Source organism: Panthera pardus, unplaced genomic scaffold (genome assembly GCF_024362965.1).
Source record: "Panthera pardus isolate Hobbes unplaced genomic scaffold, ASM2436296v1 HiC_scaffold_13, whole genome shotgun sequence".
NCBI classification, from domain to species: domain Eukaryota; kingdom Metazoa; phylum Chordata; class Mammalia; order Carnivora; family Felidae; genus Panthera; species Panthera pardus.
The window spans coordinates 13,087,419-13,107,804 of record NW_026526688.1 but is presented as its reverse complement, the minus strand read 5'-3'; the positions used below and the strand labels follow the sequence as shown (position 1 = coordinate 13,107,804).

Genomic DNA, 20,386 nt, shown 5'->3' with positions numbered 1-20,386 from the left:
CCTAGAATGACAGAAATCTTTGCAAATCATATATTTCATAAGGGAATTTTATTCAGCACATATAAATAACTCTTACAAATCAACAACAAACAGAAAAAAGAATAAATTAACAATTAGGTAGTGATTATGAATAGAATTTTCTCAAAAGATATGTAGCTGGCCAATAAGCACATGAAAAAAATGCTCAAGACCAATAGTCATAAGGAAAATGTAAATCAAGCCAACAATTAGATACCATTTCAAACATACTAGAATTTTCTACAATAAAAAAGGTAAATCATTACAAGTATTGGTGACAATGTGAAGAAACTAGAACGCTTGTACATTGCTGGTCGATAGTAAATTTACACAAGTATGTATATATTTTTTTATGTTTATTTCTTTTTGAGACAGAGAGGAACAGAGCACGAGCTGGGGAGGGGTAGAGAGAGAGGGAGACACAGAATCCAAAGCAGGCTCAAGTCTCTGAGCACAGAGCCCGACGCGGGGCTCGAACTCACGAACCACAAGATCATGACCCGAGCCGAAGTTGGACGCTCAACCGACTGAGCCAGCCAGGCACCCCTAAAATTACACAAGTATTTTTGAAAACATTTTGACAGTTTTTAAAATGTGACACGATGAGTTGCCATAGGACCCAGTGATTCTACTCTTAGACATATACTTAAGAGAAATGAAAACATGTTCACACAAAAACCTTATATACAAATGTTCCCTGTAGCATTTCTTAATAATAACCAAAAAGTATGAACAATCCAAATGTTCATTAAATAATGAATGGATAAACAAACTGGGGTACAGTCACACAATGGAATATTATTTGGCCTTCAAAAGGAATTAAGTACGAATATGTGTTACAACATGGATGAACTTTGAAAACATATGCCAAGTGAAAGAAGTCAGTCACAGAAAGACACCTATTCTGTGATTGCCATTATAAGAACTATGCAGAACAGGCAAATCCAGAAACAGAAAGTAGACTCCAGAAGCAATAAAGTATGTGTCCCAGGAACGAGGGAGAGGGAAGATAAAGAGTAACTGCTAAAAACATTGGGGTTTTGGGGGGATGGGGGAGTGATAAAAATGTTTTTAAATTTTGACAGAGATGATAGACAGTTGCACGACCCTGTGAACATACCAGAAACTGCTGAACTGTACACTTTAAAAAGGTGAATTTTATATGTGAACTGTACCCATAAAGCTGTTAGATAAAAATATTTCCTACTAACAACTATAACCCAAATCTTTAATTATTTCCATTTTGGATTAAACAAATACTTATTGAATGCCACTGTTTTTAGTGTAGCTCCAAAAGAAAAGAAATACATTGTTTCTATCCTAAAAAGAGAGGGGAAAAAAAAAACCTAGTTGAATGAGGGGTTGTGGGTAAGATTAATGTAGACATAGAATAATGTCATCAAATATGAAATAGTCCTAAAATAAGAAATACACAAAATACTTTGGAATAGACAGAAATTGACAGACTATAACTGAAGAGAAAAGATTAAATAGGAAACATGACAAGTACAAACAAACTGCCAATGAGTTAGAAATCAGAAAAAGCATCAAGGAAGATATGAAAATTGATGTGTATCTTAAGAGCACAGGATTTTGGTAGGTAGGGTGGTGGGAGAGGAGAGTCTATCCAGAAGAAACCGCATAAGGAAAAGGCTAGGGGCAAGTGGGTAGTAAGTAAGTGAGTAGTAAGTTTGATTGATTTAATCGAATACAGGTGAAGTGTTTGTACTGAGGAAATGAAAATGAATAAAATCCAGTCCCTACACTCAAAGGTGACCATTTTGTAAGTCAGAAAAGGAAGCCAACACTTAATATGCAATGTAAAATATGTTTCATAATTAATGGGATCACTCTGAATGGAGATGTGCTCAGTAGGAAATTGACTCAGGTTGAAAAAGTGGGGTTGGTGGTAGTTTCCCAGTGAGAATGATACATTAAATATATTGGAAGGAAGAAAGAAGGAAATAAGGAAGGATGGAAGGATGAAAGGGAAGAAAGAAAGAAAGAGAATAAGGAAAAGAAAAAAAAAAGGAAAACTTTCTGTTTCCGTGAATGTTTGAGTAATATGAACCAGATATACCCATCCTGTCTTAAACAATGATAAAACTGGATATGATACTTGAAACAATAGTTTGCAGACATCAGATGATGGGAAGCATAGGATTCTGATCCCTGAAACAAATAATGAGTTGAGCCTCAAGACTGTCCCAATTCACAACCTGGAAGCACATTCCTAGCCATGGCACAGAAGGAGGAATCCAAAAAGAGCCCAGCCATCTCACTGAGGAGAGGAGATAAAGAACCGAGTTCAGAGAGTCCAAGGCAGCTAACACAAACGGGGCACAGTGTTGCAGAGAACTCTGGATATCTGCAGATGGGTCCTACTCCCTTGAACTTTTCATCTGTCCATGCATAAGAAGAAACGACCCAACGCTGGGGGAAGAACTACTGGAAAGAAGCAGTACCATCACTGGAAAGTCCCAGAGATTACTCAGGGTTAAGAGATGCTTGTGTCACCATCAGCTAGAATGGAATGTCATCATAATATATGGACATGTTTATAGATTTCTCATATCAAGTATCATTTTAAATATTGAGACTTCAATGGTCCTAAAGTTGCTCTAGAGCCTAAGAGATCTTTTTTTTTTTTTATTTTAATTTTAAGTTTTTTAGAGAGAGAGAGAAAGAGGGCATAGAAGGGGGAGAGGGGCAGAGGGAGAGAGAAAGACAATCCCAAGTTGAACATGAAGCCTGATATGGGGCTCAATCCCACAACCTTGGGATCATGACCTGAGCCAAAATCAAAAGTCAAATACCCAACCAACTGAGTCACACAGGTGTCTCCTAACAAGTCTTAAAATTTAAAAGCAAATATAGGAAGGATCAAACTAAATCCAAGTAACCTAAATGTATGTTAGAACAAGATCCAATACTTTTGTTGTAAAGAATGAAACAAAATCCAGAATCAAAAAATGTGATGATGTCTACCATCTAATCCAAAATGAGTAGACGTGCAAAAAAACCCAGCAAAACATGAGTCATAACTAGGAGAGAAACCGAGCAACTGAACGAACAGATTTGGATGAAAGAAGATGGGGTTTTCAGGAATGAGCATTAAAGCAGCCACTGTAAAAATGCTCCATAAATTTAGGAATATTGAGAAAAATACTAACACAATGAGGAGAAATAGGAAAATCATGAAAAAGGAATTGAAATGAAACTTCTAAAGATAAAATATCTGAAGTGAAAAGTAAACTGGATAAGTGTAATGTAAAAAATAGAAGAAAGATTACTGACCCTAAAAACACAGCTAGAGAAATAATCCAAACAAAGTGGGTAAAGAAGGCAGAGGAAAACAAAATCAACAGAGCGCCAATTACTTGTGGAAAAACCTCAAACTATTTCATATAAGTGTAAGAGGGTTCTAGAAAAGAAGGAGCTGGACACACAAAACTCTGAAGAAATTATGGCTAACTTTTTTCCAAATTTGAAGAAAACCATAATCCCTCAAACCAAAGAAGCTCAATAAATTTCAAACAGAATAAATGCAAATAAGACCACATCAAGGAACAGTAAAACCAAACTGCTAAATAACAATGATAAAAAGAAAAAGCTTAAAAGAAGGCAGGGGAAAAAAGATACAGCAGGTGTAGAGGAAGAATGGTAATAGACTGTAACAGAAATGTAATGACAGTCAAAAAGAGAAGCAGCATCTTTAAATTACAAGAAAAAAGTCAACAGAGAGTTCTATATTTAGTGAGAATATTTCTCAAACACGAATAAAATAAGGCCTTTTGTCAGATAAACAAAATCTGAGAGAATTCATCATCAGCAGATATGCACTGCAAATTATAGCAAAAGATGCTTATCAAACAAGGAAAACTATAAAAGACAGAAATTTGGATGTTCAGAGATAGATGAAAACCTATGAACATGGTATTTGAGTAAGTAGCGATTATTTTTCTTTATTTTAATCATTTTACAAGATAGTTAACCCTTTAAAATAAAACACTGTAATGGCATATTGTGGAATTGATAATACACAAAAGTAAAATATATGATAACATTAGCACAAAAGATAAGAGAGAAGAAATGAAGGTATATAATGTTGCAAGTTTCTCACCCGACAAGTAAAGTGGCAGGATGCTACTGAAAAGTCGTCTGTCATAACTTAAAGGTGTACTGTAAGCCCTAAAGCAACCACTTAAAAAAAATGGAGCTAATAAACCCACAATAAAGATATAATGGAATACTAAAAATATTCCTTTAATCTAAATTAAGGCAGGAAAAAGATGAAAACAACATCTGGCCAAGTGGAAATATATAGGAAATTGGGAACTTTTCACCAAATCATTTAAATTAATGATATATATTTATACATATACATACAAATGTATAAATATACATATACATATGTATAAATACATATTTTATAAACTATCAATATAGAAATAAAAGTAGACTCCAACTAAAAGACAGAGATTGCTAGACTATATAAAAAGGCAACACACAGATATATACTGTTTATAACAAACCTACAGCAAAATCATATTACTGGTGAAAGCCTGAATGCTTCATCTCTAAGATCAGTAACAAGGCATGGTTCTCTGTTCAGATTTATACTGGAGATCATAAATTGGAGACAATAAACAAAACTGCCTTTATTCACAGGTGAAATGATTTTTCAATTATACTATGGAATATACAAAATAATTCCTAAAACTGATAAATGAGTTTTGTAATGTAACAGAATACAGTAACAATATACAAATATCAATTGTACTTCTAAGTATGAGAAACAAAGAACTGGAAAATAAAAATTTATAACAGATGCCATTTAAAATAGCATCAATATAATGAAATATGTAGAGATAAATTTTTTAAAAAATGTGTGCGGTCTTTACACTGAGAACTACAAAATATTGCTGAATACAAGACCAAAATAAATGAGAAGCGATTAGGAGACTGAATCTTGATAAGAGTTCAATTCTCCCAAGATTGATTTATATTTTCAATGCAACTCTAATCAAACTTTGAGCAGGTTTTCAAGTTTAAAAGGCTGTGATATATACATGGCAATGCAAAGGAACAAGAGTAGCGAAAATAATTTTCAAAAAGGAAAAAAAGATTTACCATATTTGAAGACTTACTATAAAGCTACAGTAATTAGGACAGTATGTGGTACTGGCATAAAGATTGATAGAACAAATCAGTCTATAAATAGACCCATTCTTATATAGCCAATTGGTTTTGGACAGAGTTCCAGGGAATTCAGTGAGGAAAAAATGACTTTTGAACTCATGGTGGAGGAACAATTGGATGTCGTATTGAAAAACAGATATAAATCAGATCTGAATATAAAAACCAAAATGATGTAATTTCTCAGAGAAAATGTAGGTGAAAACATTTGTCACTTTAGATGACACAAAGATTTCTTAAATAGGATATAAAAAGCCCAAATCTTAAAAGCCCCCCCCAAAATTAATAAACTCTACTTAATCAAAATTTAAACATGTTTTCTTCAGAAGACACTACTAGGAAAATGGAAAGGATAGTCACGACTGGAGAAGATATTCGCAGAACATATATCTGAAAAAAGATTTATTCAGAGTACATGAAGTACTCAATAAGAAGATAAGTAACTCTCTATTTAAATGGGCAGAACATTTGATCAGATAGATGCATTTTTTTTAAAGATTTTATTTGTAAATGATCTCTACACCCAACATGGGGCTCGAACTCACAAACCTGAGACACGTGTGCTACCAACTGAGCCAGCCAGGTGTCCCCATTGAGATACTTTATAAGAGAAAATATCCCAATAGCCAATAAGCACATAAAAATATTCAATGTCATTAGTCATTAGGAATATGCAAATTAAAACCACAATGAGATACCACTACATAACCCCACCGTGACTAAAATTAAAAGGACGGACAACACCGTGTTTTGGTGGAAATGTGGTACAACTCATTCTCTTATTGCTGATGCAAATGCAATGTACTATGAGCACTTTGGTAAACCACCTGTTGATGTCTTAAAAGTAAATGTACATTTACCCTAAGACACAGAAGTCCCACTTTCAAGGTATTTACCAAAGGGAAGTCAAAGTGTATGTCCATACACTGTTCTTAAGTATTAGTATCTTTATTCAAAAAAAAAATATTACAACTTAAATGTCCCTCCATTGGTGTGCATGGGTAAATAAAATATATCCATGCAATGAAATATTTCTCGGTAATAAAAAGTAATGAATTACCAATGCACACGACAAGGAGACAATCTTTATGGAAAGTAATTCACTAGAACAATGAGCAGATTGACTGGATTAACGAGGTTTTGGGAGGAGAGTGGGAGATAAGGTGATCAGGGAACCCCTAAATGAAGGTTGGACCAGGAGACAGATAACCCATAAAGTGGCAGTTTGGACATTTAATGGCTATGTGAGTCAGGTGTCACGTGCAGCTGTGTATACATCTCTAGCTTTTTTGTTTTTGTTCTTGTTTTTTTCACACATAGGATTTCTTAATGGCAATCCTGGAAGACATTTCACTCAAGTAACTTCCAATGATGATGGATTGCACCATCAATGAAAAAATTAGGAAGAGGGACTATTTGGGCAGATGTTGGGGTTAAAATGCAGAATGTGGCTTAAGATACCTGGATTTTAGAGAACAAAAAACAAATCGCTTTTTAAAAAGTGAATAAGCCTCACTTAAAAATCAGTTCTTTCCCACTACTTCTACTGAGCAGTACTTTTCTATCTCAGAAAACAATTTAAGATACATCGCTTTCCCTCAGCCTTCGTATAAGATTCTCTGTGCATACTGAAAAGAATATGGAATCTTGATTTTAAGCTAGCATTATATATGAGAATGCAGATTTGCAAGATTAGAAGGCTATTATTCTCTTAATCAATTATTTGCTGTACACGGAGTTCATTTAGAAGATTTAACACTGAATTCAAATTCTTCTTTTAAAATTTGCCCCAACAAACACGTAGAACACACGCAGCATAAAGGATGTATACTTATACTTAATTCTAAATTTAAAAGAAAGCTATACAGTAGCAATAAGAACACTAAATAAAAGTAATTTTCTACCTCCATTTCATGCAGTAAGTCAAGAATGGAATTCACACCTCGAATTTGGTATTCCTTATGTGTAATCTTTAAGAAAAATGTAAGTCATTCAATTACATTTTCTGCACAGGATATTAAAATGTGAGAATAGTAACTTAAATTCAATTTTATGTCTCCTTTAAAATCCTTATACTTTTTCTTTGTAACTGAGCATTTTTTGAGCAAGTGACTTCTTTATTTTGAAGATAACTCTTATGTCATATATAGAGTATCTACTGTGTCTTCCTAGAAAGGGAAAATCAATGAAAATAGCATGAGGAGCCCCAGTAAGCCTGTTTTTGATGAATTATGTCCTTAAAGATATACCCGTATGTGGTTCAAAATGTATTGATCAGAAACAACTGTTTCTGTAATATCAATAATGCACTATTCTCTTGAACTTCCCCTGAAGTGACAGGGTTTAATCGAGAGATCCCTAAACAATAAATTGACTACCAAGAGGGAGACAGAATAATGAAATTGACTCAAACTTCTAAAATAAATAATCATTCTAAACTTGAGGAAAACATATTGACGTCTGTGTTTGCTCTGCCTTTTTTGACTTGTATCTTTCATAATAAGCTGCTTACCAATAGGATTATTACTTCACCAAGTTTAAGCTCTTAGCCCACTGACATTTACTTTTCTGTATGCTATTCAATATTAGAAATTAAAAATGAAAACAAATCATTTTGAAGTGCCATGATCACTATTTTGAAATCATTTTCTATTATAAAATGCAAACTTTAAATAAACTCTCCCTATTAGATTTAATTCACTTCCTCTTTTTGTGTGCTGTTTTATCACCAATTAAGTTATTGAGGAACTTTTTTAAAGCCTTTCTCTAGAGGAAGAATATCCCTGTACTAATGTTGTCTATTAGTTGGAAAATCATTTTTCTATTAAATGTTCAAACCATAAATCCATTACCCCAATGTAAGAGATGAGCTATAGAGATCTCTTATTCTTTCTTTTAAAACTGTCTTAACAATTCTATGGATAATTCTGAATCAAACTTCTTGATTATTCACAGAACGCAGTCTTGCAATGAAAACCTTTTAATCTATTCTGTAAAATCCCAAACATTTCCGAACACATTATTCATTCAAAATATTTTCTAAAATATTCTAGATAAGAAATTTTGAAGAATTCATTTTACACATTTAAAACCCTACTTTTAATCTCTAATTCCCACAGTCTATGTATAACCTTCATTTGTCAATATAATTATCTGATAATACACAACCTCAGCACAAGTATTACCCATCTGTTCCATCATCTAGCTCTCATCGAAGCATCCTGCTCTTAAGTGTATTATGACAGGAGCTTTGTTATATTAGCTTAGAGTCCTGAATCCTGCTTTGTCAGTCTAAAAATTTCTGAAAGAAAATGACAAATTTTGACAAAATTTGTTCTAGCAGGTTCTGCTGCTTTTTCTAAGACTCGATAAATCATTTGTTCATTCCTTGGGTTTAAACTCTTAACTGCCTTATCTGTGTTATGTCAAGATCGGAACAAATTGGGTAAGAACTTGCAATGAGTAGGTTAACGGTCCAAGGCTCTCTAGACAATCCAAGGATAAATTGAGGGTTCATACGTCAGTGATCAGAATACTGGCTTTGGCATCTGACAGAATTCAGACTCCAGCTCTGTCACTTAATAGCTGTGCTTTCTACTAAGTCAATCTTTCCTAGTATCGTTTTTTTTTTTAATAATATGAAAATGGGGACAATAGTTAGTGAATGATGATTAAAGGAGATATGCCATAACTAGTGTCCATAAGATTTTTCAGCAGAGAAATGCTCAGTGAATGCCAGCTGTCTGTCTCCTTGTCATTATAAGAACAGTTTAACAACTCACGTTCTATTTGATTTCTATTGTTGGGAATGCCCCAGTCTACAATCTCTTCCCCCTGACTCTCTTGTTAGGACAGCCTCATCACTAATATGAAAAATTAGGTTGAATCCACTACTTTCTGACTTTTGAGTTTTTTTGTAAACTTTTTAAAAAAAATTGCAATGAATATATACGGAAAGACTAAGCTAATTATACCTTGTCACAGATGATGTTTTCTTCCATCACTTAGCACCAATATCACCTATACGTAAGCAACTTGATATTATTTAACTATATATATATATATATATATATTATATATATATATATATATATTAATCGAAGTATTGCTCACATGATTGCTTTCCTGTTGGACACGCATTTTAGAAAGTTATTCATTTAAATAATAACCCAGTTATTACACCTTGAAATACTAGGTATTTTAGTTCTGTTTCTATAGGATTTAATGTTTCATAAACCCTTGAAGAATGTTACTCAAACATCTTTTTATCATATTTGAAATATTGCCAGATTAAGACCTCTGCTCAGCAGGCATGATGGGGGGGATGTTAAAATTTTCATCATTTCTAAGATTGATTATTATAACTCATAATTTTCTTTTCTCATAGTCAGCGGCACCAGAAAACAGCACTTATAATGGATGAAGAAAAGAATCCTCACTCTCCTACTCAGTTTAGATTAACAGGCTGCTTTTCTCCTGCACCTGCTGATGCAAGTTTTGTTTCAGATGCCTGGGATACGTGATTTATTTGATAATATGACTTGTCCACTACAGATAGGTTGATGGTAAATACATTTTAGGCCAGAAGAAATAGAGATTTGTGGCTGGAACAGGTTTAAGATGAACGTGCCAGTCATATGTAGAGTAAGGGGGACCTTGGGGGTATTTCAAAATGTGTAATGGCATGGAGGCAAAGGAGGAGCATAGTTAACTCCAGGAAACCTTTTTAAATTATTTGAGTTTAAATATTAGTAAATGGGATGCATGATAGATTAACGATAATGATAATGATAATGATAATAATTCCATTGGTATCTATTTATTAAATACTCTGTATGTGACAAGTAATGCCAGCTGATTTTATACACAGTATTTCCATCAGTCATTGCAATCCCACATTGGCACTTCTTATTTTTATCCCCATTTTACACATGAGGAATTTGAAGTGCAGAGATGTTAATTAGCGTACCTAATTAAGAAGAATCTTGTGCAAGATTCTTGTGCAAGAATCGCTTGTGCAACTCTTGTAAGACTCGGTCTTACAAGACCAACAGGCCAACAGTCCTGTGTTGGCCAAGGAGAGAGAGTGAGGACCTGACACTCATAAAGCATGGAGGCACCACTACGCGACTAATGGCGTCGGGGTTTGGACTGAAGGCTGCTGTTTCCTCTCAAATCACACGGCATAGACAGACACATACGGAATAAGGAAAGGACGGTATTGTTTATGAAGGATGAGTAATCTGCTTGTTGCTCCGCACCATTTACAGGGCATCGCCCCTTTATCATCATGGGGGAAGACTACTCTTGGAATCTATGTTACCTACTCAGGCCTCCCTTAACCTCTTTCCTCTGCTGTTGACAGCTAAACCCTGCATAAGAGTCTTCATTAACTTAAGATTTGGGCAACTGGGTCTCCCCATCCCAATCACTGCTATCACTGGATGGCATGATCTGGTCCCTTACTCTCTTGATACTCACATTTTCAGGGAGCTTTTCATCCACTCCGCCTCAGCCACCCACTCTCAGTGTCAAAATTAGAATATTTATCTATACCTGAAACTCTACTGCAAAATGTTCAATCAAGCATCCTCTGTCTCACCACAAACTTCTCTCCATCTGCCCTGTTGGCTCAGTTACTCTCACTACATCTGCTATGTGACTCCATCAGTCGCACAGCACCAGGTTTTCTGGTCTTTGTTTCATTTCCGTTGCTGGTTGGTATCAATAGCCCGCAAAATTGATTATTCTCTTACCGCCATCTTGCAGCCTCATGCTCTTTTGTTTCATTCCACACTAGTTGGAAGATTCCATCCTGGACTATGTGACTTTTCCTGCTGGAGAGCTGGAAAAAGTCATGTAGTTCCCTGAAAAGTCATAGTCACCAACCTCAACAATGTTTCAGCATCACTGAACAAGCCCACTGCGTTTCTCTGGTTCTTCCTCTTCTCTGTTCAATATAATGACTATTTCAAACACCCCTACTCCCCTCCACCCCATGACTCTATCTTTCCCTAATATTCTTAACATGATCATCCTTCCTACAGCAAGTACTTCAATCTACCATCACCAAACCAACAGAATCTTTCAGCATTAGCTTCCACCCTTTCCTCTTTCTCTTGTGCTACAGCGTGAATGATATCCCATTTCCTTTATTTTTTAATGTTTATTTATTCTTGAGAGAGAGAGAGATGGAGAGAGAAAGATAGATCATGAGCAGGGGAGGGGCAGACAAAGAGGGAGACACAGAATCTGAAGCAGGCTCCAGGCTCTGAGCTGTCAGCCCGGAGCCTGATGTGGGGCTCGAATCCACGAACCATGACATTATGACCTGAGCTGAAGTCAGATGCTTAACTGACTGAGCCACCCAGGTGCCCGACCCCTTTTTCTTTACAAGACCATCTTTTGCATTGGATTGCTGAGACCCATCTCTGCCAATTTTCTCCAGAATTTTACACTATCATTAAAAAAACCTCCTGGGGGTGATGGGGTGGTTCATCATTTGGACATCTAACTCTTGATTTCAGCTCAGGTCATGATCTCCCGGTTTGTGAGATCGAGCCCTGAGTTGGGCTCTGTGCTGAAGGTATGGGAAGCTATTTGGGATTTTCTGTCTCCCTCTTCCTCTGTCTGACCGCCATCTCAAAATAAATAAACATTAAAAAAAAAACCAAAAAGCCTCTGTTCATTTCACATCTTTCCCCTTATGCATTTCTATTCATCTTTTCAGCTTCATAGCCAAATTTGGAAAGAGTTGTCTGCATTTGTTGATTCTGTTTCTCCCTCGACCATTCACACGACTACCTGCTTTACTTTGGATTTTGAGTCACTGCTCTAACAAAACTCTGTTGCTAAGGCTACTAAAGATATTCTTGTTGTTTAGTTCAAGGAGATACTTCATAACGCTCACCTTACTGACCTATTAGCACTTTGCTACAATACTCTCTTCTTCCCTTGGTTCCTAGAATGATCTCACTTTGTATGTTTTTCGTAATTCTTGATTTCTTCTCAGTCTCCTTTCTCAGTTGTTCCTTCTCTACCCGGTCACTGGAGCTTGAAGTCCTTCAAGTTCTTTCTGTCCGGGGCTTTCCCTTTTATCTCCCAATGATCTCTCTCCAAACAATCTCATTCTCTACCATGACTTCGATTGCCATGTAAAAGCCAGTGACTCCAGATTCAAACTTTTGTCCAGATTTCTGAGCTCTAAAACCACAGATACCCTCTATCCATTTTAGATCTTTGGTAGCCACTTCAAACCAAACATAACAAAAATTAAAAAGACCAGTATGTTTCTCTGGCCAGAAACACACGAGTCATTTTGGCTCTTCTCATCGCTAGTCCCTCCGGTGTACTCTCTTTCTGAACCAGCTGCGAACATGTCCTTGTCTCCACCTTCTCCTAGACCTTATACCTTCACACTTTCCTTCCTGAAGTGCTGTGAAATCTGCCAAATTGGTCTTCCCTTATCCTCTCTTCTCCTTTCTCTGTCTGTTCTATTCTCCACATATAAATCAGAGTGATGATTTTTTAAAATAGAAATCTTACCTCAGGGTGCCTTGGTGGCTCAGTTTGTTTGGTGTCTAACTCTTGATTTTGGCTCAGGTCATGAGCTCATGGGTTGTGAGACAGAGCTCCACAACAGGCTCTACACTGACAGTGCAGAGTCTCCTTGGGATTCTCTCTCTCCTTCTCTCTGCCCCTCCCCCTCTCATGCGTGTGTGCGTGTGTGTGTGTGTGTATGCGTGTGTGTGTTTGCACACGTACTCCCTCTCTAAATAAGTAAATATTTAATAAATAATTAACAAATAAAGAACTCTTATCTCTTCTAATTACCCTTAGAATACAGATAAAATGTCTTTAATGGGGTCTACAAGGTGCTGTGTGACCTTTCATTCACTCATTGCAGCGGTAGGATCTTGGAGGTCCTCTCAACTCCCTGTGCTCTGAGGACGCTGGGTCCCTTTCAGCTCAACACGCATGCTAGGCAGTGCCCCAACTCAGGAACTGTGTACCTGCTCTTTCCGTTGCCTCCATCGCTCTTCCTTACAATGCTACCTTAAGCTCCAAGTCTGCTCTCACAGCAGCTCATTCTCTTCGTTGACAATGGCAGGCCTGCCTGTTACATGTAAACCGAGATACAATTTTGCACTTTATTTTGTACATCGCTCTGAAAAACGTGTCATGATAGCACACTGTAGGTGTGAATTTCATGATCCCCAACACCTTGCAACAAAGTCCCTGGCACATAAATGTTTGTTGAGTGGAAGAATGTGGCTTACATTAAACTTCTTTAACGAAAGACGAAAATTACATTTCTTAAGTGTTTCTTTTGTTGTCATTATTCAGATTAATTGTAGCCTATAACTGAAAATTATCGCGGTGGCAAGTCCAAAGTGAGATTTTCATTCTCCTTAGTGACACCACATATTATGGAATCATCAGCTCTGGAATAATGAATGCATCCAGGCTTACACGTGGAGATTTAACAGATAGCACTTTGGTGTTTTCTACGCTTCCCACTGAAGGATGTTGTGAAAATATCAACAGAAATTTAAACGATACCAGGAGAGCAGGAGAAAATGGCGTCATCTGGACAAGTCAAGCCACATTCTGAGTTGGAGTCTCAAGCTCCCAGATAAGCAAAGCAAATTCCCAGGATCCAGAAGGCAATCAAATGGTTAGGGGGGAAGGGGACAGATGCTTTTTTTTTTTCTCTTTCAAATATTTCTGTAATATTTGAAATATTTCAATATTGAAATATTTCAAATATTCAATATTTCAATATTTCAAATATTTTCTAGTAAGAAAGCAGGTATAGCCCTTTACAATTTGTTTTATTTCTGCAAAATCACTCTGAAAGGGTTTGCAATGGATATTACTCAGGTAACTACCTCCAAAAAAACAAATGCTATCATAAGGAATAGAACCCATTGTATTCATGAATTAGAGAACTTCTAAAAACGCACATTTTGGTATCAATGCTGCTGTGGTGATGTCATCAGACAGAGCACAGTTTGGACGTTCACGGCTTCCAAGGGTTTAAAAAATGCCCGTGTTAAGTGCCATGTTTTCAACCCATTAATGTAGTATCAGTAAGTAAATGAGGATATCATTTAAATATAGCATTTTCTCTACATATTAGTTAGTAGCTCAATGAACAATTTGGCTTAAAAATATGTAGAGTAGGGGCACCTGGGTGGCTCAGTCGGTTAAGCATCCGACTTCGGCTCAGGTCATGATCTTGTGGTTCATGAGTTTGAGCCCCGCATCAGGCTCTGTGCTGACAGCTCAGAGCCTGAAGCCTACTTCGGATTCTGTGTCTCCCTCTCTCTCTGCCCCTCCTCTGCTCATGCTCTGTCTCTCTCTGTCTCAAAAATAAATAAAAAACATTAAAAAAATTAAAAAAAATATGCAGGGTGACCCGAGTGACAGGTTTTTTCATACGATTTAACATAATGTATTCAATGAAACAGGAACCGTCTCACTTTGCTCTGAAAGGAAATTGTTTCTTAATTTTAATTTCTGCAAAACTGAATGATGAGTTCTGTCAGTGAACAAATTTAAAGACTTCGATTTTATGGTTAAAAGACCAAATAAAAGAACCCCTTCATTAATTACATGTGTTTTCTAACTTTCAATTCAACTGCTACTGAAATATAATTTTCCTATAATTTTATTACTCATTTTTTTCCTCCTTCCTTCTTCAAATAATTAGATTACCCAAATTACTTATCTCCAAAGTAAAATCTATCCCATGTTGACAGACCGGGAGTCCCACGTCAGGAAGATTCCTCACAGCGCGTAATTAGTTCAGTTCAACCCACCAGCAATATTGGAAAATGATATATAGCCTATAGCTTAACGACAGCAGAAAACTTACACTCTCTTTACTTGCCAGAGCATTCATGCTCTTGATTTCATGAGGGTATTTTTAGTTTCTAGTAATTTCGGAAAAGGTAATAGGTGACAAAGTCAGAAAGCAAAGTGTAAAAATATGGTGTAGAACTCTAGCTATATATAATACCTATAAACTGTATAGAAAAGTGCATTTGCATTCCAATAGCACCTGTGACATTTAGATGTTCTATCGAATCCCCGCTCTCAATCTTCGCCTGCATCATATGCCAATATTCTCTCTAAATATAGTCAGAGACCATCAAAGAGTGGAGCACTCAAAGGATATATGGTGCAGCAAATAGTAAATTTCTACGCTTCTCTACTTTTTATAATTCTTGCTTATAAAGTGGGTAGTAAAAGTATAATTATCTTTAGAACCACTTCCAAATTCCATATCAACAAACTTTAACAATGACCATAACGACACCGAAAAAACAGGGGAAAGATGCAGCTTTATCAAAGTTTTACTTTATGATATAGCCATCAGCGTGCCCGACAACATTCTAACACTGAGAATTAGATTTATACGTCTCTTATGAAATAAACCTGCTTTATGTAGATGTATAGGATCTGCTCATCAACACAGCAAACAGCCTTGATTTCCATTTAACGATCTCACTAGCGTACGACAGATTCTCATTCACATAGACCACTACACACTTGTTATAGATTTTTTTTTTCTGGCAACATTTATCTTTCCTGTTTTATGAACCAAAGCTATTTTATGTTTTCTACCTCTTCTCTATAAAATTCTCATAAATAATTACTGGATTTCAAAGACTCCTGGCAGCTGGACACTTGATAATAGCTATTTCTAACTGATGTTGAAAGAAACGCACTGGTGAGATTAAAGACTTACAAAATAGTCCGATTTCTTTCTTTCTGCTTGTGGGTTGGCATGTGTGGCACTGCATGCTTGTGCACAAAGAAAAAGCAAGATGTCATTTATTTACAGAAGTAGTCTGGCTATAGGCAGGGTGCAAAAAAAAAAAAAAGTGTAAAGAGAAAAGGTAGATGTTTGGCAGTTCCTTAGAAGTTATGTCTCAAAGAATGACAGGACCGACTGGGAAATCAGAAAACAAGTTTCTCCAGGAGACAGGGCTATCAAAGCGCCTGGCCTCGCACGGGCACTCACCATTGTTGTGTAGTCCCAGGACGCTGTTCCTGACCTTCAGGTGGGCCGGCTGCCAGCAAACTCAGTGCACTGTGCCCAGGGCCCCCGGGCTCTGCCTACGTGGGGCACGGTGGCCACCCAGGCTTCTTAGGAAGCAGCGCTTCTTAGGAAACAGCTCTTGGCCTGGAGAGAGAAGGGCATTCCTTATATAAAAACCACCAACTACTAGCATTGCATACGAATAACCTACATGTATAAAATCAATTTTTATTGGTAATTCTTACGTTTAAAGATCTATAATGCCACGAGTTTTAATATTTTTCCCAGTGCCTCAGTTTGCCACGAATTGCACATTTGTAAGCATACAGTATCCACTTAAGATACAGAGAAAACTCTAAAAGCACATGGTTGCCTATAGGTAAGTAGCAGGTTCATCAAGATACTGGTTCTGATCTTCTTGCCAACGGATTTCATTTTCTTAGGATGTTGAAGTGATAGTATTGAAGCCTAGTGTGATCATGTATTGGGCATCTCTACTTTGTGCACCTTATGACAGCACACATTTTGGATGCTGCCAGCAGTGGAAATAAGTTCAGCTTCATGGAAAGAGTTTACCTTTATAACACGATAGGTTATTACTTCTAGATGGATGAGGAAGACAACACAACTGTTAACACAAAGCTCCTTCCCCATTCCTGGGGTTTCCTTTCACTTTATGGCCATTCCGTTAGGACAACAATCCAGGCAACTTCTGCCCCAGGGAAGGTGAAATGACTTACTGGTTGCTGAGCTGAGAAAAAAAAAAAAATCTCGACAATTTTCACCTAGACTCTTCTCATCTCTGTTTCTTGGGAGCTGATCCCTCCACAGAAAACACATTTTCTTTACTGTGTTCCCATACTGAATGAGCTTTTTCAGAGGAAGGTGTTGTCCAGGATAGGAGGAGTGGGGAGGAGCGGTTGCCACAGTTGTCTGTGTGAATTCGAGTCAGGGAGTGTTGATGGTACCCAGCGTTTGGTACGACGGTCATGGTCTTTCCTCATTTACCTCTTCAATCTCATTTCTGCGCACCACCCTAAGGTACACCATCACATAGCAACCAGAGCGCCTTCTTCCAATTCCAGTTATGCTGTGCTCTGCTGTGTCAGAATCTCTCTCTGGCATGCTCTATCTAGAATGCTATTCCCATTAAACACACTTGGCTGGCTCCTTCTCACCTTTCAGTCCTGATTTTAACGTCTCCCACTCAGTTAGTCTTCTTGACCACCCTATCTAAATACCAACCCCGTCTCCATACTGAATTTTACAGTCTTCCGCTCATTCCTTCTAGTGTAACTCAATATGTCATTATTTTGTGGTCTTTTTGTTGGCTCCCTCCCCTGAACTCTAAGTGGCAGGGGTCTTTCATTACTACCCCATAGAAAGTATTATCCAACGTTTCTAGTATAAATGATTCAAAAGGAATGGGTAGACATGGAAACTTAAAATACATTTAATTTTCTGGGAAACAGAAAACAGGGTGCCATAATAGTTTAAGATCATCACGAAATATTTTTGAAATGAGTCTGTAAGAACTGTAATGCCCATACGGTATTTTCTTCACAACTAAAACCCTAAACTCACTTCCCCGTCCCCCTCAAAACCCTTTGCTGTGCCAGAAGATGTTAGTTACCGTGTAATGAGAAACCCAGAGCTGGTGCACATCATTTACCACCACGTACTTAGGGCATTTTACACAAAGCAAAAAGTTTTCACGCAAAATACAAAGTGTTCATTGAATGTTATCAATCGCTTACAGCGCTAGATACGTTATCCAAAGATATTCCAGGTGGCTAAGCAGAAATCTGATTGCAGCGTGCTTTGTGGGAGACTGGTATGCCGCATGTGGGACCACCAGAACCTGAGTTTCCCAACTACCCCGAAGAGTCGAGAAATCCAGCTGCTCACGTGGTTTTCCTCAAGAGCCAGCTTTTGTGGCGGCCACAACCGCAATGGTGGTAACACCAGAGAAGACAGTGACTGCAGTGGCAACAGCACTTACTGCCTCAAAATAGGCAACGAAAACATGATAATAGGGTCATAAGTTGCCCCTAAAATGTCATACGATAATAGGGCTTGGTGAATGGCAATGTGCTTTGGGGATGAGTTTATAGTAATTACATTCACCAAAGTCAGTTATCTCTGTGTATAATCGATTGTGTACCCTGTTGTAAAACTTCTGATAACAGGAAGAGTACAACAGCAAACAGAGTTTCTGGAAACAAACATGATCTGAAACTCATTGAGCAAAGGGAAATAAACTAGGAAAGGGATGATGCCACATTTGTCCAGGGAGGGCACGGACCTGCGGTTGTCTCAGGTGGCTCCTCGGACTCGGGGCTTTCTAAGGCCACCGGAAGGGTCGAGTTTGGATCCTTCTTTGTTCCAGTCTGGCCCTGATGACAATGCTGGCCTAATCTGGGCAGGAGGGTTTGCAGGAGATGCTGAACAAACTAAAATCAGGTTGGGCCCTGCCCCAAAGGACAGGAACTTAGAAAAGGACTCGCAATGCACGCTGGTTAAGAATTCCTTGGACAAGGAGTCACGCATAGATAAAGCACTTCGCAATTTCTGGGTTCCAGGAGGATGTGCATGCCGCTTACAGAGGGGGTTCAAGTTAGGAGGAAGGCAAGTCACACCTGAGGACAATCTTGAAGGTCTTGGAGTGTAACTCTTAACGTACATCCAAATGATATCCAAATAACTTATGCATCTATCAACTGAACTCATATTTCATAGACACTTATATTATGAAAATTAGCCAAGTTACCATAATGACTCAGTAACTTTGAGAGTAAGTTATTAAGGTAAGAATTATCTGCAGATGGTGACAATATATATCACCAAATGGCATAATGGTAAAATATGTAACATATAACAATATCTATAATATATACTCAAATATAAACATGTAAAATAGGATAAACATTTTAATAAAAATATAAATATATTTTTAATAAAACTCTATAAACCTATAAGCTGACTATGCTTACAGATATATATTTTTACTATCGTTTTAGAGAATGCACTTCATTGCATCATTTTCCTGGATCGCTACATGTGTGCACATACACAGACCACCTTAATGTGCCTCATTTTCCAAGGGTGCGTTCCTGGAACAACTCCTGCCAATAAAATGAGTGTGGCAATGAGACATTCGAGCTTTTACGTCACACTCTCAGAATTTGGATGCATTTCCAGCATGTGAGAGAGATTATAGCTGGATAAAAGAGTCAATACTCTACCTGCTAGAAATGGCCATATTTAGCTTGTAGGGTACTGTTAACTTAACTATGGTAGTAGTAATCTCATCAACTTTTTGGTTAGGGATGGATAAATAACGAGCTTTTAGTATGTAAATTACCAACAAAAACGTTTTGCAGAAAATGGGTCAGGTTAGAGATGTAAATGAGGCCTAAAATGTCTCATTAGGTTTTGAATTGCCTTTTTTTCCCTAAGCATTATAAATCTTGCAAGCTTTTGGGGTAATTTTCTTGCTTGAATAAGCTAGTAAGGTCTTTTCCAATAATAAATGAACTAAAATCCTAATTCTCAAAACTAATTCTGCTTGAAAATATAGAGCAAATTGAATATTGAAGCTTAATTCATTTCAAAGTTACTCAATTTTCCCCATAACATTTTTAGATAATAAATTGTACAGAACACATGTATAGATTTCATAATGGACATACTGCTCAGGCGTGGAGACGTATTTTTCAATGGCTCACATTTAGAATCTACTGTACATTTGAAGGATACTTATCAGATCTTGGGACAACTCATTAACTATGGAATATGTCTATCTTTCGTGAAGCAATGGATCTTTGATTTAGCAAGAAAGTCTCTGTGGTGCTCTTCTGACAAGTCCTATTTGTAACGCTCATTACTAATCCATATTTCAGAACAAATACTGTGCGAAAACATAATCTTGCTCACAGCACTGCTCTTGGGCCGGCTTACATAGTTAAATGATCACTGCAGACAAAAGCCTGGGCCAAGCTTCCTTAGATCTTACGAGACACTAATAAAACAGCATCGCGTCACACAGCAAAGCCTGTCGCTTGGTAGTTTCCCACATTCAACTTTCACCACGTTGGTTTCTCTTCCACACACCGCTAA

General features: G+C 37.2%; 1 protein-coding gene across 14 annotated transcripts in view; it reads right to left on the bottom strand.

Annotated features, from left to right (window-relative positions):
- TENM3 (teneurin transmembrane protein 3) overlaps positions 1 to 16,411 on the bottom strand; it is a 1,270,502-nt gene extending 1,254,091 nt beyond the window's left edge. For 5 of the 14 annotated variants that reach the window (XM_019422144.2, XM_019422148.2, XM_019422152.2 and 2 more), the window contains exon 1: positions 16,250 to 16,411. The gene's annotated coding sequence lies outside the window, so the exon portion shown is untranslated. The remainder of the gene's footprint in view (positions 1 to 16,249) is intronic. The other 9 variants (XM_019422151.2, XM_019422153.2, XM_053900819.1 and 6 more) reach the window with 6 other exon arrangements.
- Positions 16,412 to 20,386: the final 3,975 nt, after the last annotated feature.